This window comes from Humulus lupulus, chromosome 4 (assembly GCF_963169125.1).
Source record: "Humulus lupulus chromosome 4, drHumLupu1.1, whole genome shotgun sequence".
Taxonomy (NCBI): domain Eukaryota; kingdom Viridiplantae; phylum Streptophyta; class Magnoliopsida; order Rosales; family Cannabaceae; genus Humulus; species Humulus lupulus.
In genome coordinates, this window is record NC_084796.1 from 36,607,573 (window position 1) to 36,623,475 (window position 15,903).

The following is a 15,903-nucleotide window of genomic DNA, read 5'->3' on the forward strand; positions in this document are numbered from 1 at the left end:
ATGAATGCTATACTATAATTTTTACAGACTTATAATACCTCATCAACATTCATTGCTTCATCTGTTAATGCAGCCACTGTAAACACAACTCCTAACAAACCCTCAACAACCAGAGTTATTGCATGAGCTTCACTAGCAACTAAGATTGTAACAAACCCATGGACAAGGCAAACCAAGATGACAACCCAAGCAGTAACAAGTTCCTGAAATGCCAGAAAATCAACTACCAAAGAAATATCAAAATATAAATAAGCATAATAGAAAACAAAATGAAGATTCAAACAAAGCTTGGGAACATCTGCAAGATGAAAACTAAAATAAATAAATAATATAACAAGTGAATGCAAATCCAATCCCATAACTATCATATAAACTATAACTTACCAAATCTATAAATAAGAAAAGAGAATACAGTGCAAATAAAATCAAACTTGTCAAACAACTTGCTGCCATTAAGACATTATAGTTTTTCAGACAGTAGGGAGCAATGAAGACATAAAGTGTTTCATAACTTTCTTCATAAAGCAAGGCAAAGGCTTCATACATTACAAACATAATCAAGCAAAGTTTTTTTTTTCAAATAAAAAAAAAACAGCTATATGTCCTTTACTGATATTAAAACAAGGAAATACAAATCAATGCAACTTAATCTTAACTAGAGTTTATAAGAGCAAGCATATTCCTACTGAATTCTCAATTACTTAGTAATATAATCAGAATTTGGTATTATTCCATTGTATGCACTACTAGGAAACAAGATCTTAATCATATTAAGTCACACAATAGCCAACACATATATTAACATCAAAATAAAATAATTATAATAAAATCAATGATATTACCTCAAGATCTCAATCATATTAAGTCACACAATAGCAGAGTGAAAAGAGCTTACCCCACAGCTCAACAACATTTTCCAATTTCTAAAATCAAAATCTGAAATTGAATTGAATAGAGAGAAGTTAGGGCAAGAGATTGAAATAAAATTAAAAGATTCAGATTTTACCCAAAATTGCAGAAAAAAAAAGATGAGAGACTTGGATTTCTAAGAGAAAAATCTAAAATGACAGAGAGTAATCTATATTCATAATTCTACTTTGGTTAGGAGTGCCCAGCAAGAGTAATAGTTGCACACTTAATTGCTACATTGTACCTATAGAGATGAAATGATAAGAGAAAAATTATGCCAGGCATAAAGAGTATAAGCAAGGGAAAATGATTTCACAGCACAATAAGATTAAAACAAGAGGAATTATGTATATGTATAGGACAATGGTGATGAATGAGAGAGAAAGTACGAGTGCTGGGGCATTGTAACTAACTAATGGGGAAGTTTTGGTTTTATTTTGAAGTGGTGGATTACCAATCACTGCTCTAAATCCCCTCTATTATGAGAATAACGTATGGGGCAGGGGAATAAAAACTACTGCTCAAACGAAAAGTTTCCACATATTGCAGTAAAAAGAATCATCTAGTTGTTTTTTATGCCCTGTTTTCTTAATTTGTTTTCTATTTCTATTGTTGCTCTTTGCAACTACTTAGAAAATAATTCCCTTATATTGCTCTCTAAACAACTTCAGAATAAAGGAAAAGCTAGAAGGAATCAAATAACTCAAGAAAATAAAAGGCCAAACAAGAAACTAGAATACACTCAAGCCATATATTATAACAACTCAATGACTAAGAAACAAAATAAAATAACTCAAAAAATATACCAATTCAGAGAAATAAACAAGAGATAACCACTATAAATTCCAGCTACCTGAGTTAGCAAATAGACATATATACACATTCATCAAATTAAACTACAACAATCATAAAAAGCACAACCTTTTATTTACTCTCTTGCTAACTAAACAATGAAAAAGAAACAATAAGGTTTGTACATGAAACAAAGAAAGTTAAAAGAAAAGTCCAGAAAAAAGAGTTAACAGTATGAATGTAGTCCCAATGGAGTGACTAATAAACCTCTTTTAATATGTGGACGGAAAGAGAGGCATACTTGGTTTCAAATATGTATCCAAGGAAAAAGAGTCCATTCCAGAGTTGTCTGATTATTTTGTAGGCAACCCTGTATTAACACAAGTAATTAAGTCAAAAATTTCAACACTCAATAGCTTTGCAAGTTGCAATGGCCACAATTAGCAAAAAATCACTAGTTTCCATATATCTCAAGTTCACATGTTGTGCTTACTTCAAAACTAAGAGAACAAAACTAACAATTGTATTAATGTTAATCAATGCAACTATTTTAATTTATTAATACGCTAACAACAAAAATCGGCCTTTAATACATTTTCATTTATAAGGGTTGTCGCTCTTTAACTTTCATCCCGCTTGTTTATGCTAAAATTGGTAGGAGAAGGGAGAAAAAGTATATTCTGTTAAAAAAAAAACAGTTTCGTAGCTTAAGTTGTTGTTTATTTTCAAATAAAGGGAACTAAAAACAAAAAATAATAAATGGTAAAAAAATATAGTGGATTGGTTATATTTACAGCCTATAGAGACAAAGTACTGACCTGAGTTTCTCCACTGGAAGACAGCCCAAAATCAATGGGCCTGACCTCTCAACTTAAGAAATATAAGCCATTAAACCTACCCAGGCTTATGCCTCCCCCAGAGTAGTGATACGTTTTTGGGCATTAACATCAACACAGCCAGCTATCTTTCCAACTTTCGCATTAAGATTGCCTTTCACTTGCTTTTTTCTCCTGCAACAGTGTGTTAATAATTAGAGCAAAACCCAAACAAGCAATTTGATTTTAGAAATAAGAAGCAACAAACACACATGACTTTTGACATATTGGCAAGATTGTTATAATCCCAGAACCTACATCAGGTGGCACATTACTGATAAACAATCCGTATAAGCCCATGCCAAAGATCAACATGACCGTCCCAGCAAGATAAACATCTGTGTCATTGTATTACATTATTAGCAAAAGAAGCTCGTAATGAGAAAAAGATAAGACCAGAAAACAAGGGAATGAGACAGTTTTCTGTTCAAATATCAGTCCTCAAATAAACCATTTGGATCAATAGAGTGGCACAATTACATTGTTTTTTAGCTCTGTAATAATCAGTTGTAACAAGTCTTGGGATTGTAATAGTGAGAAAGAGTGAAAGAAGATAAGCCAGGGCTGAGAGGGTGTTTTCTCGAAAGGGCTTCCAAAAGATACTCTTCTCAGTGTGTTTCTCAAGCTTGTATTGAATGAAGTTGTAACTGTGTAATTGATAGTGGAGAAGGAAACAAACATCTTTGCATTTTTTTCTCTGTTATTTCTTTTCTTGTTCATTTGCTTGTGTGTGTGTGTTTTAGTACATAATTGCATACACATTGAGAGAAGGAAAGAACTGTTGAAAAGTTACCAATTGCTTCAACTAGCCGCAGAACCATTTGTCCAGCGTGAATCCCTTTAACACAGCTACTCCAGTAAACTTTATATGAATCAACAATATAAATGCGACCCTACAAAGATTGAATTTAGTCTGAGTATTCATGTACTATATATAGTACCAAATACACTTATGTTCATCACTATAACTTATACTTAAATATAACTAAAATGAATTGAATAATGGCTATGGTATTTCAATAATTTTGTAGAGAAGAGAAATTACATTGAGAAAGCACAAGAGGGAACCTGCAACTACAAAAAGTGCCAAAAATAAGAAGTCGAAAATCACTTGCCCAACAGCAAAAGAGTCAGAAATTCTTTTCATTTTCAACATGGTTCATAACCCATTTGAGTATACTATTTTCTAGTTTTATTTCCAAAGATTCAAGCTTTAATTATCATGACAATCGACTAAAATTTAAACAATTTCATAATTGCCAAACCCAAATCTCATAATTTCATTTAGTTTCTTCCACATGTAGTAGTGACCCTTCACTACAAAACCCCCAAAAGAACTTAACTTTATACAGTGATTGAAGTTTTGAGCTAGCTAACCCTTTCAATGTTGGATTCAGTGGATCGGAAAATTCAAAGAAGAGGGCTGCCGCTGGAGTTGGCGAAAGCGTAATTGAAGCTGGAATTGGGCTGTTTGGGAGAGGAGTGTGAAGAAGCAGAGGATACATGAATGGGGTCAACAATTGGGGTTATGTTTGTGTTTGAGGTTGATTTTGATTCTGGAGAAGAAGAAAGGCTGAGAGAAGAAGTAATGGGTGAAAAAGTATTCAATAATTAAAGAATTAAAGGAATTTTTTTATCAAGTAAATTGAATTCAATATGCAATTTTTTAGCGGAGTCAGGAGAACGGCAAGATTGAGCTCTGATTTTTTTGGGATAAGTACTCATGGCCATTGTTTTAAGCTGTTAGGACCACATTACAATATGCATACAAAAACAAATTATAAACACACAAAAGGCACCAGCAATTATGTTATTAAAATAATAAGTTACCATCAATTAGAAGCTGCATGAACAAGACAAACAAAATTCAAGAAACATATCATGTATAGCTAGATGCATATTACCATATAACATGCACCCAAATGCATATTACCATATATAATACTTGGCTTTTTATTGATTTTGTTTTTCTCAGTAAAAGGAAAAGAAAACTGTGACTACACTTTGTTCATGGAAATTGTTACGTACATGGAAATTGAATAGAGTACTGCATAAAAATAATATATTACACTCAAAAAGCAACAAAACCAGAGATAAGAGTAAACTTCACTTCTTAATTAGCTAGCATATATGGAGTTAACAGTGTTCATAGAACAGAAAACAAGTGGCCACAGTACTCTAAATTTCAAACATATGGTTCCAATTCTATGCGAGGCAAAGAATTCAAGATGAAAAAATAAATATAAAAAGTAACAATGAATTTATAATAGCTAATACAATGCCACTGTAATATAACTAATAAAATAGAAGAATAAATTTACTAAACATAAAAATGAAAGGATCAAGCAGAGTACACACCTCTGTTTCTTTCTGAAGAGACATGAAAGAAGTGACAAGAGACTTTGCATTTGGTCTCTCACGTGCTTCATACTGCAAACAGCGGGAAGCTAAACGCACAAGTTCAGTTCCATCATCATTTGAAAAATTACCCTCTAGAGCAGAATCCATAAGCATCAGAAAATTCTTGCCACAAATTAGATCAAGTGCCTGCAAACAATGTAAACTAACAATGTTGATCCAACTTATTATCCATTTAAAACCAGAGATATGTGCTTATGAACTGATGTACATATATTTACTAGTAGTATTAAGAATAAAGTGTGAACTCACATGACTAGGGGTATATGTTTTCCACTCAGAAGATCCAGCAACAACATTCCAAAGCTGTAAACCACACTTTCTGGTGTCACTCTACCTGTCAACAAAGAATTGAATTGTATCATGTATATATCATATTGCTACCAGACTAAATTCTCTCAGCTTCATAAAAAAAATATTTTATACTCGTCAACCAAAGATATCATGAGGAAAATAGTACAGCAATGCTTTTTCCATCAACATAATTTTTCTTGGAATTTCCATTACTAAAGTCATGAAGAAATGGCTCTTCAGTTGCAAATATCTAACATAGTGATGCCCGTTCAATGATAATCAACATTAAAAGAACACATTATTTCACTTATTCAAGCAAACAAAAATACCAGTTCTCAGGTAATCCGAAGGAGTGAATGCTAAGTTTGTACTGTAACTCTTGCCGTCCCTGCTATTCTTCATGAGGCCAAAGCAGGATAGTCTGGGATTGCCATCCTGATAATTGATCACAGCCAACTCAATAGTAAATTATTTTAATTAAAAGTGTTAAATAAAAATAGAAACTATATATCAAAGAAACCATTGTTACCTGATCAAATAAAACCCTGTAGGCATTGAGATCGTGATACAATGCACGCCCTTTGCTGCTACAGTACTCCAGAGCTTGTGTCAGATGCAAAGCCACCCTCAATCTCATGGCCCATTTCAGTGGTTGAGCATCCCTTATAACAGTGCAATCATAAGAAACAAACTATCCAAAAAAAATCACAAAATCATTCTGAGCTAAATTCAATTCAATTGAGTCGTGAATGAACATTAGAGGTTTATTTGAGAGAAGAAATATCAATTCACAAGCACTACTTTCCATCAATAGCACTTCCAAAATGATAAACAAGCAAGTACTTGGGCAATCAAGGCAATTAAATACCAATATTATATTTGGAAAGACAACCAAAAAAAAATTACTTTTTGATTCATAATTGAGTTGCCTAGACATAATTAAGGAATTCATCACAGGACAACATCAATATGAGAAATGAAAAAATAAAATTAGGAATTTTGAAATCTTAAATTTCATGGCAAACAAACAACAATCAATTTCACAAAAAATAAGAATCATCAATTCAGAATTAACAAGAAAAACTTAAAAAAATACATGAAAGAAAATACTTAAGAAAAGCTATACAGAATATGCTGTGAAAAATTGGGCTCTCTTAAGAGAAGCTACATAAACATTCAGCACATACATTGAATATAATAACTTCAGCATTGAACCTAGGAAAGTTGTGTATGTGCATGGAAAAATCAATAAATCAGATAAACTCAGATTGCTAGATCGTTGCGTAAGTTATTTTAACTAAACAAAAAGACAAAACAAATAAACTCTTACTGCTAGATCATTAGCAAAAATCAAATAATGTTTGCATTAGATATCAAAAGGATTTTAGATCAAGGTTATATGTACAGAGAAGATTCACTTCATCATGGTGAGCTCTAGATTTTATAAGTGTGTCCATTTCTATTAATAAATCAAGTTCAAACACACACTCAATTGAAATTTGTAATGTGTCTTGACAAAAATTGATTGGCTCGGACAATATTCAATGCAACAACAAATTTTTCTGATTTATAATAATTGACAGCAATATCGTTTACTAATTTGAAATGAAACTTACAACAAATTTTTCTGATTTACTAATTGGGAGCATAAGCACATTGGTCCATTTAAGATGTATATTTTACATGATAAATCACTAATGTAGATAATACTAATCAAAGGGAACATACATACCCAACGTGTAACATTCTCAATAGAGTCCACCATGCAGTGAGCATAATCATAAATTGGATAGACCATCAATTATATTAAAAACCAGTACAAATATTAACAAGATTAAACTTGAACTAAAGGGGAAAGGGCTTACCTTCATCAGCTGCAGCAAAAGAAACTATAAAAAACAAAAGCAATAGCACAAACCAAAGAAATAACCTTTAATAAAAACCAACAAATTAAAGCCCACTTAAAGGATCTTAAAGAACAATACGAATTGAGTGAGCACACAAAAATGTAGAACCATAGAGTCTACTTCAAACCCAGAACCCCAAATCTGTTTTTTTTTATTTATTTTTCCTTAAAATGCAAACCCCAAAACTGAAAAAATAAGAACCAATCCTAACCAATAAACTAAATCAATTTCATATAACACAACCAGACCTAAGCCAAAAATTGGTAGAAAAATATTAACAAAAATCATAAACTCTTTGTCAATGTCGAAGGAGAAATAAAGATTACCCTTTTTATTTTGCTATTCTTCAACGAGGGAAAAGAGTGAGAGAAAGTTCAAAAAGAAAAAAGCATATGCAAAATAATCTAATGAGCCGCAAGTCATCTCTTTTGCCAAACAATTGAAACAAAGAATGAAAAAATCGCTTTCTAAATAAAAGAAAGGCTCACCTCAACTACTGCGTGGAAGACATCAGCCCTGAAAAAAACCCCACCGACCCTCCAAGAATGGCGACCTGATTAGCTTGAACAAGTAAAAATCCCATAAAAATTGAAGCTTGGAAAAACCCCAGAATCCTTAAACTGAATAAATAAACAATCCCAAATTCAAAGCTCAAATGCTAGGTCTTATCAACTACAATACACAAATTCTTAAAACTTGAGACTCACAGCAAGAAGAAGGGATTCTTTAGCGGTTAGCCTCTCCATTTCTTGGGCGTAAGCAGTTGGAGCTCCTCCCTGTACAACCTACTGGACCATTGCTCTGCAAGTCAATCTCCGTCGGAGTCAGCGAAACATGGGGAGGGAAGTTGTGGTAGAAGAGACGGAGGAAGACAACAAACAACTGGAACAGATTATAAAGACAACAGATAGCTGGTACAAGACCGTGGTAGACCCACGAGTCGAGCCATGCCGTAGACCCACTGCCGCAAGCACCGTCACACCCACGAGCCAGCCATGCCGTAGACCCAAGAGTCGAGCCTCCCTGTCACACGACCCAAGCCGTAGGCCCCATCACCTTGTTACACACCTGCAACAAACAGAGAGAAAGAAAGAAAGATTGAACGAGTGAGAGAGAGAGAGACAGTTACTGAGTGTGAGAGAGAAATAGAGGAGGCGTGTAGAGTAATTAGGGATTCAACCTTAGAGATTGCTTTTGTGTTTCATTTGGCACCTGTGTATTTCATTTACCGCCCATTTTCTGTGTCTTTTTCTATTACCATGCGACAATAACACTTATTAAAATATGTTATATTTTAATGTAATATATGGGCATAATTGTTGTAGCGTCAGTTGGACCAATCGGGTATTGATGGGATAATCGAGCCTGTAACGAGTCTTAGATCAAATTATCAATCGGTCTCTCAAGGACCAGATTTTATTATGATCTAATGATGGAGACTGGTCTTCGAAGCAGTCTTTTTTTTTTTTTATTGTATGGCTCTATAGGTTCCTCAAGAACCAAGATTGAACATGATCAAACAATCACAATTGGTCCTTGGACTAGTCTCTTTTATTGATCGTATGGGTCGATAGGTTCCTCAAGAATTAGGATCGAACATGATTAAATAATTTGGCGACAAGGTCCAGAACCGGTCTCTCTTGTTGATAATGTGGGTCGATAAGTACCTCAAGGACATAGATCTAACATGATCAAATAATTTAGCGACAAGGTCTTAGGACCAGTCTCTCTTTTTGGATCGTATAGGTCGATAGGCTCCTCAAGAACCAAGATCGAACATGATCCATAATGACGATAGGTCCTCAGAACAGTCTCTTGTTTGGGTCTTATGGGTCGATAGGTCCCTCAAGGATCAGAATCGAACATGATCCATAATTGCGATAGGTTCTCAGACCAGACTCTTGTTTGGATCTTATTGGTTGATAGGTGCCTCAAGGACCAAGATCGAACATGTTCCATAATGGCGATGGGTCTGAGGACCAGTCTCTTGTTTGGATCTTATGGGTCGATAGGTCCCTCAAGGACCAGAATCGACATGATCCGATGGGGTTGATAGGTCTAAAGTGACCAATCCCTCGTTGAAAGAAATTTAGATGATTAAGCGAAACTTAAGAAACTAAATTCATTCAGTCATTGTAAGCACAATGATTGTTACATAGATAATTAAAAAATAATATATTTGCAAATTAAAATTTGTGTCGCCCTTGAACAACTTCACTGATAGTTCCGGCGGAGGTGTTCGCCATTCAAGTAGTTTTTATTAGTTCTCCACTTAGTCGAGCTATCTTGTATGTCCCTGGTGGGATCACCTCCTCCAAAAGGTATGCCCATTCCCAATTAGGTCCTAGTATCCCTGCTGCAATGTCCTTAGTGTTTAGGAAAACTCTCCTTAGTACTAAGTCTCCAACTTGGAATTTTCGATCTTTCACCCAGGAGTTGAAGTATCTGACCACTTTTCGCTGGTGTGCTGCTACTCTGAGACTTGCCTTTTATCGTCTTTCTTCGATTAAATTGAGCGACTCTTCTATTAGTTGATGGTTCCTTCCTTGATCGTATGTCTCTCGTCTATGCGATCGAGGAATGAGTTAAACTGGCAACATGGCTTCATACCCAAATGCCAAAGAGAATTGTGTATGGCCTGTTATTGTTCGAGCCTTTTTGATGTGACCATATGACCTCCTGAAGTATTTATGGCCAGGCTCCTTTGGCTTGTTCAAGGCGTTTCTTCATAGGGTCTTTGATAGTATTGTTCACTGCTTCTACTTGACCATTGGCTTAGGGGTGTGCTACTGAGGAAAAGCTCTTTGCGATTCCTTGCCTCGTACAAAAGTCGGTGAACATATCACTATTGAATTAAGTCTCATTGTTCGAGACTATATGCTTCGTTAGACCGAATCGACATATGATATTCTTCACCACAAAGTCTAAGACTTTCTTCGTGGTGATGGTGGTGAGCGGTTCTACTTCAGTCCATTTGGTGAAGTAGTCTACGGATACAAAAAAAAATTGGACTCCTCCCCTTCCTGTGGGTAGCTTCTCGATTAGGTCGATTTCCCATATAGCGAAGGGCCAAGGGCTTTGCATTTGTGATAATTCATTAGGTGTCGCCCGGTGTATCTGGGAGAACATTTGACACTTGTGGCATCTTTTGAAATACTCCATCGAGTCTTCATTCATCATCGGTGAGAAGTACCCTTGCCTTAGGATTTTCTTTGATAGGCTTTGCCCCCCAACGTGATCTCCACAAAACCCCTCGTGTACCTCGATCATTAACAACTTTGACTGGTCTGGTGTAATGCACCTTAGCAGTGGTAGGGAGTACCCTCGTTGGTACAGGACCCCTTCGACTATCATATATCGTGCAGCATGTCTCACTAACTTCCTTGCTTTGTTCCAATCGCTGGGTAGTACTCCTTGATTGAGATAGTTAATAACAGGGGTCATCCATGTATCTCTTAACTCAATAGGTAGTGCCTCCTTCTCGGTTATGCTTCTTTTTGCCAAGTATCCGACGGGAATGACATTCAGGGTGTCTGTATCTTTGGCACTGGCAAGCTTGGCTAAGGCATCAGCATTGGAATTCTGCTCCCTCGGGACTTGTGTAATTGAGTATCTCTTAAACTGTGCCAACAAGTCCTTCATCTTGGTCAGGTATTGCACCATCCTAAGTCCCTTGGCTTGATACTCCCCCAGTACCTGTAACACTACTAGTTGTGAATCGTTACATATCTACAGGGATTGTGCATGCACATCCCTAGATAAATGTAATCCTGCTAGCAATGCCTCGTACTGAGCCTCGTTGTTTGAAGTGTTGAATCCAAATCTGAGAGCGCAGTGGATTTGATAATTTTATGGAGTGATTTGTATGATTCATGCACCTGAGTTGTGTTCATTGGATGCTCCATAAACATATAGCTTCCTTATGGGGGTATCTCCTTTCTTCTCAGTATCTCCATTCTCCGATTGGTAGGAAGGGTCTTCAAGGTTGGTGCCCTCGGCTATGAAGTCAACCAATGCTTGTCCTTTTATCGCCGTCCTCGGATGATAAGTGATATCAAACTGTCCTAACTCCATCGTCCATTTGAGTAACCATCTCGAGGCCTCATCCTTATGAAGAACTTGACGTAGCGGTTGATCGGTTAGGACTCGGATCGAGTGAGCTTTGAAGTATGGACGCAACTTCTGAGAGGTGATTACTAAACAGTAGGCTAGATTTTCAAGAGGTGGATACCTAGACTCCACACCTACTAGTCTTTTACTGATATAGTACACAGGGTGCTGTACCATGTTCTCTTCTTTCACCAAAGCAGCACTGATTGCATGCTAGGTGATTTCCAAATAGATGAATATCATTTCACCATCTATTGGATTTCCTAGGATGGTAGTTTGAGCGAGATGTTCCTTCAAAGCTTGGAAAGCTTTCTCACATTCCTCGGTCTATTGGATCTTCTTGCTGCACCTCAGTAAGTTAAAGAAGGGGACACACTTATTCGTAGACTTTGATATGAACCTACTGAGGGCAGCTACCCTCCCTATTAATCTTTGCAATTCTTTGATTGTGTTAGGTGACTTCATGTTGATAAATTCTTTTATCTTCTCAAGGTTAGCCTCAATTCCACGTGAATTGACTATGCATCCAAGAAACTTACCAGAACCAACTCCAAACGAGCACTTGAGAGGATTTAACTTCATACGATACTTTCTAAGTATTGCAAAGCATTCCTCCAAGTCTTGAACATGCCCTCTAACGTCTTTGGACTTGACCAACATGTCATCGACATATACCTCCATATTTTTGCCTATCAAGTCTCGGAACATGCCATTCACTAAACGCTGGTAGGTGACTCCTACGTTCTTCAAGCCGAATGGCATCACCTTATAACAGTACAATCCCTTGTCTGTCATGAAGCTGGTATGTACCTCATCGAGAGGGTGCACACTTATCTGATTATACCCAGAATATGCATCCATGAATGAGAGTATTTCATGACCTACAGTTGCATTGACCAGTTGGTCTATTCTGGGTAGTGGGAAGCAGTCTTTGGGGCTGGCCTTGTTTAGATCTGTGAAGTCCGTGCATGTCCTCCACTTCTCGTTTGGTTTTAGGACCAGCACGGGCTTTGATACCCAATCTGGGTAGTAGGCCTCCCTTATAAAACTGTTTTTCTTGAGTCGCTCGACCTCCTCCTTCAGGGCTTGAGATCGGTCTTTGTCAAGCATTCTCCTCTTTTGTTGCATCAGTGAGTAGTTTTTGTCCACATTTAGGACATGGCTTATCACGGACGGAGAAATTCCAACGATGTCCTTATGTGACCAGGCAAAGACGTCCTGGTTCTTCTTCAAAAATTCTACAAACCATGCCTTAATTTTCACCTATAGTTCATTCCCGACTTTGATTACTCTAGTCAGGTCCTCCTCATCTAGTAGGACTTTGTCAAGATCTTCGACTAGTCCTACCCCTATGATGTCATCCCCAAAGCATGGATCGATGTCGTTTCCCTCGCTTTGGGAAACTTGTTACAATAACAAATCTTCATAAAAGGAGTCCTCGACTCCAGTAGAATGTTTCCTTCAACGTCAACTTCCATGTTGACAACCTCATCAGTTCCTTCATTCCCTTCGCAACAGGTCACCACCATGTTTTTTACGAATGGTCCTTTCATTGCTTTGACCACTGATGCATTATAGCATTCATGTGCCTCCCTTTGGTTACCTTGTATGCATCCTTATCTTACCCTTGTGGGGAGCTTCAAAGATAAATGCCAGATAGACATTGTTGCGTGTAATGCCATCAGGAGGCGTCTCCCGAGCACTACATTGTAAGTCAATGAGAAATCTACCACCAGGAACTCTGTCATCACAGTCTCATGCCTATGGGAATCCCCCACCATGACTGGTAGTTTGATAGTTCCTGCTGGTGCTAGGCATTCTCCTGTGAACCCATATATCACTTTGGAACAAGATGTCAGGTCCTTGACCGTGAGCTTCATCATCTCGAGGGATGATTTGTAGATGGCATCTACTGAGCTTCCTGTATCCACCAAGGATCTCTTCAATCAAGCATTGGCAATTTGATTGGTAAGGATCAAAGGGTCATTGTGGGGGTATCTCACGTGCCTGGCGTCATCCTCCGTAAAAGTGAGAGATTCACTTTCATACTTTGGATTTTTTTGAGACCGCTCCTCGACTACCATGCACTGGGAAGACTCCCCTACCTCATGTCTTAGGGTCCTTGCATATCACTCATGAGCATTGTTACTATTGCCTGCTATGTGGGGCCCTCCACATATGGTGTCCAATGTGAAGTCCAAGGTTGCAGGCTCCAGTGGTGGCCTCTTTTTCCTTCGGAACTCTGGATTCCTGCTTAGGGTTTCGATCTTGACTCAATACTTGAGAAATTTCCTGATCGGAGGAGAAACTCTATCTCATCCTTTAGCTGTTTGCACTCATTTGTGTTGTGCCCATAATCGTTATGGAACTGACAAAACTTGTTCTTGTCCCTCTTTCCTTCTAAGCGCAAGGGTGGTGGCTTTCATTATGGTACCTTCTATTGGGGGAGAGTGAGATAACACCATCACAAAAAATAGAATCTACACAAAATTTGGATTAACAGAGACTTAAAAAAGATTAAGAAACAACATGCAAACCTAAGTAGAACAATGGGGTTCTTCAAGTTTTGATGAATCTTCAAACCCTAGGCAAATCACCACTTTGAACAATCATCAGAGCAAACCCCTGAGCAACACCAAACACAAACCAAGGCTTATACACGTTGAGAAACATTGTCCTAATACTCTATTTTCCAGCCACCATTGATTCTTGAGGCCTTCGCTTGAGGAAATGAGGATTGAGATTGAAAAAAGCCTTCAACTCTCTAAGTCAAGCACTTTCTTGGAGAGTTATTGGAGAAAACTAGATATTCTTGGAGCTAGAGAGAGAATGAGGGTCGAGAGAGATTAGAGAGAGTCATCAAGTCTCTCAAATCACTGTTTTTGACCCATATATACAGTAGGCGCCATCATTAGGTTTAACCAATAGGATTAGACTTGCAAAACACGTCATAAAGAGCATTTACAATTTTTCATGTAATACAGCAGACGACGTGTCACCTGCTAGGGTTTCTGGAAACCCTAGCTTCCAGGCGATGTGTCGCCTCCTGGGTGGCAATGTATCACCACTCTCTTTGATTTTGGACACTTCCAAAGGTCCAAATAATGCTCCAAATGCCACAAAACTTTTAGGGAACCCTTTGATACTTTTATGCATCACTTTGGACCCAAATTTGGATTTTCTGAGTGCCTACAATTTGAAACTCAAATTCACATCTTCACTATGTGAATTCAACTAAATGTTTATACCTTGCTTGTATTTTAACACTTCATCATTTTTATTTAACCAATCATAACAATCCCCCACTTAGTTAAATACAAGCCACATTCTTTAGATTAAACAGTTTTGATGCATAAAATAAAGTGCCTTTCGGTTTGAACTTTATCTTAGTGAAAATTCCACAAAGTATTATCGAGATTATTAGTAGCTTAAAGATTGTACCAAGTATTCCATATGATAACACCGGTGATACCTTACACACCTCCACCATATCTTTTGTTTTCCCACTTTCTGTTGGATTAGCTTATACAGGGTCTTTATTTATTTTCATGTATATCTAATATTAAACAAATTAATACGAGATAGCCTAAAACATGTTTCTAAAATTGAATACAAAGAGAAACAAAGAATAGAATACTTACAGTATACGCAGCGGAATGAAAGAGTCATTCCTTTAGATTCTCTAACTCTTGTATCCTCTCAGTCGAAGAGTATTATCAAGAAACTGAACCGATCTTCTATTTTCTTCATAGCCTTCCAATGTATCCTTAGAATCACCTAGAATAGTGTGGGAAATTCTCAAAACATGAGATAGATAAAGAGAGAAGAAGAGAAATTAATCAAGAGGCTTAGAAAAGGACTTGTGTTTAGAGAGAATCTAAAACTATCAGAAAACCAGTGATTAAACTTCTCTATCGTCTCAGAAAATGAACTTGTGACTTCTCTCTAAGCACTCCTTTTATAGACTCAATTAGAAAATTTAATTTAATTAAAAAATCAATAAAATAATATCCATTTTAAAACCCTAGGTCAAAATTATCATGGGATTTAGGCCCGTGAAATTTCCCATTTGATTATAAGCCCATTGGACTTAAAATCAAGGCCTGTATTATTTTCTATTGATTTAATTAATTAAATAATTATTTAAATCCTTTATCAAATTAATTATTTATAATTTGAACATTGATTTAAAATTATTTATTAATTTAGTTACCAATTTATCTTAATTAATAAATCTGCCATAATTTCTCTTTTCTTCTCAAGATTACACAACTCAGTGAAACTATCCAAAATTGACCTGGTCAACTTTGATAATTAAAACAATTAATTGAGACTATCTAGATAATTTTATCCAAGGTATAATGGGGACCATGGGCCCATGAAATTAAGCTCCAATAAGTTATCATAAATCTAACAATTAAATTTACTAACTTATTAATTCCTCGTGACTCCACTATAGACTCGGAATTTCACTCTTGAATTCATAGAACGCTCTATAACAAATATAGATACGCTATTAATTATCCATTGTTACAACCATAATTGTCACTCAATTCTCTATAGACGGTCTACAATGAGATAGGACTAAAATACCGTTT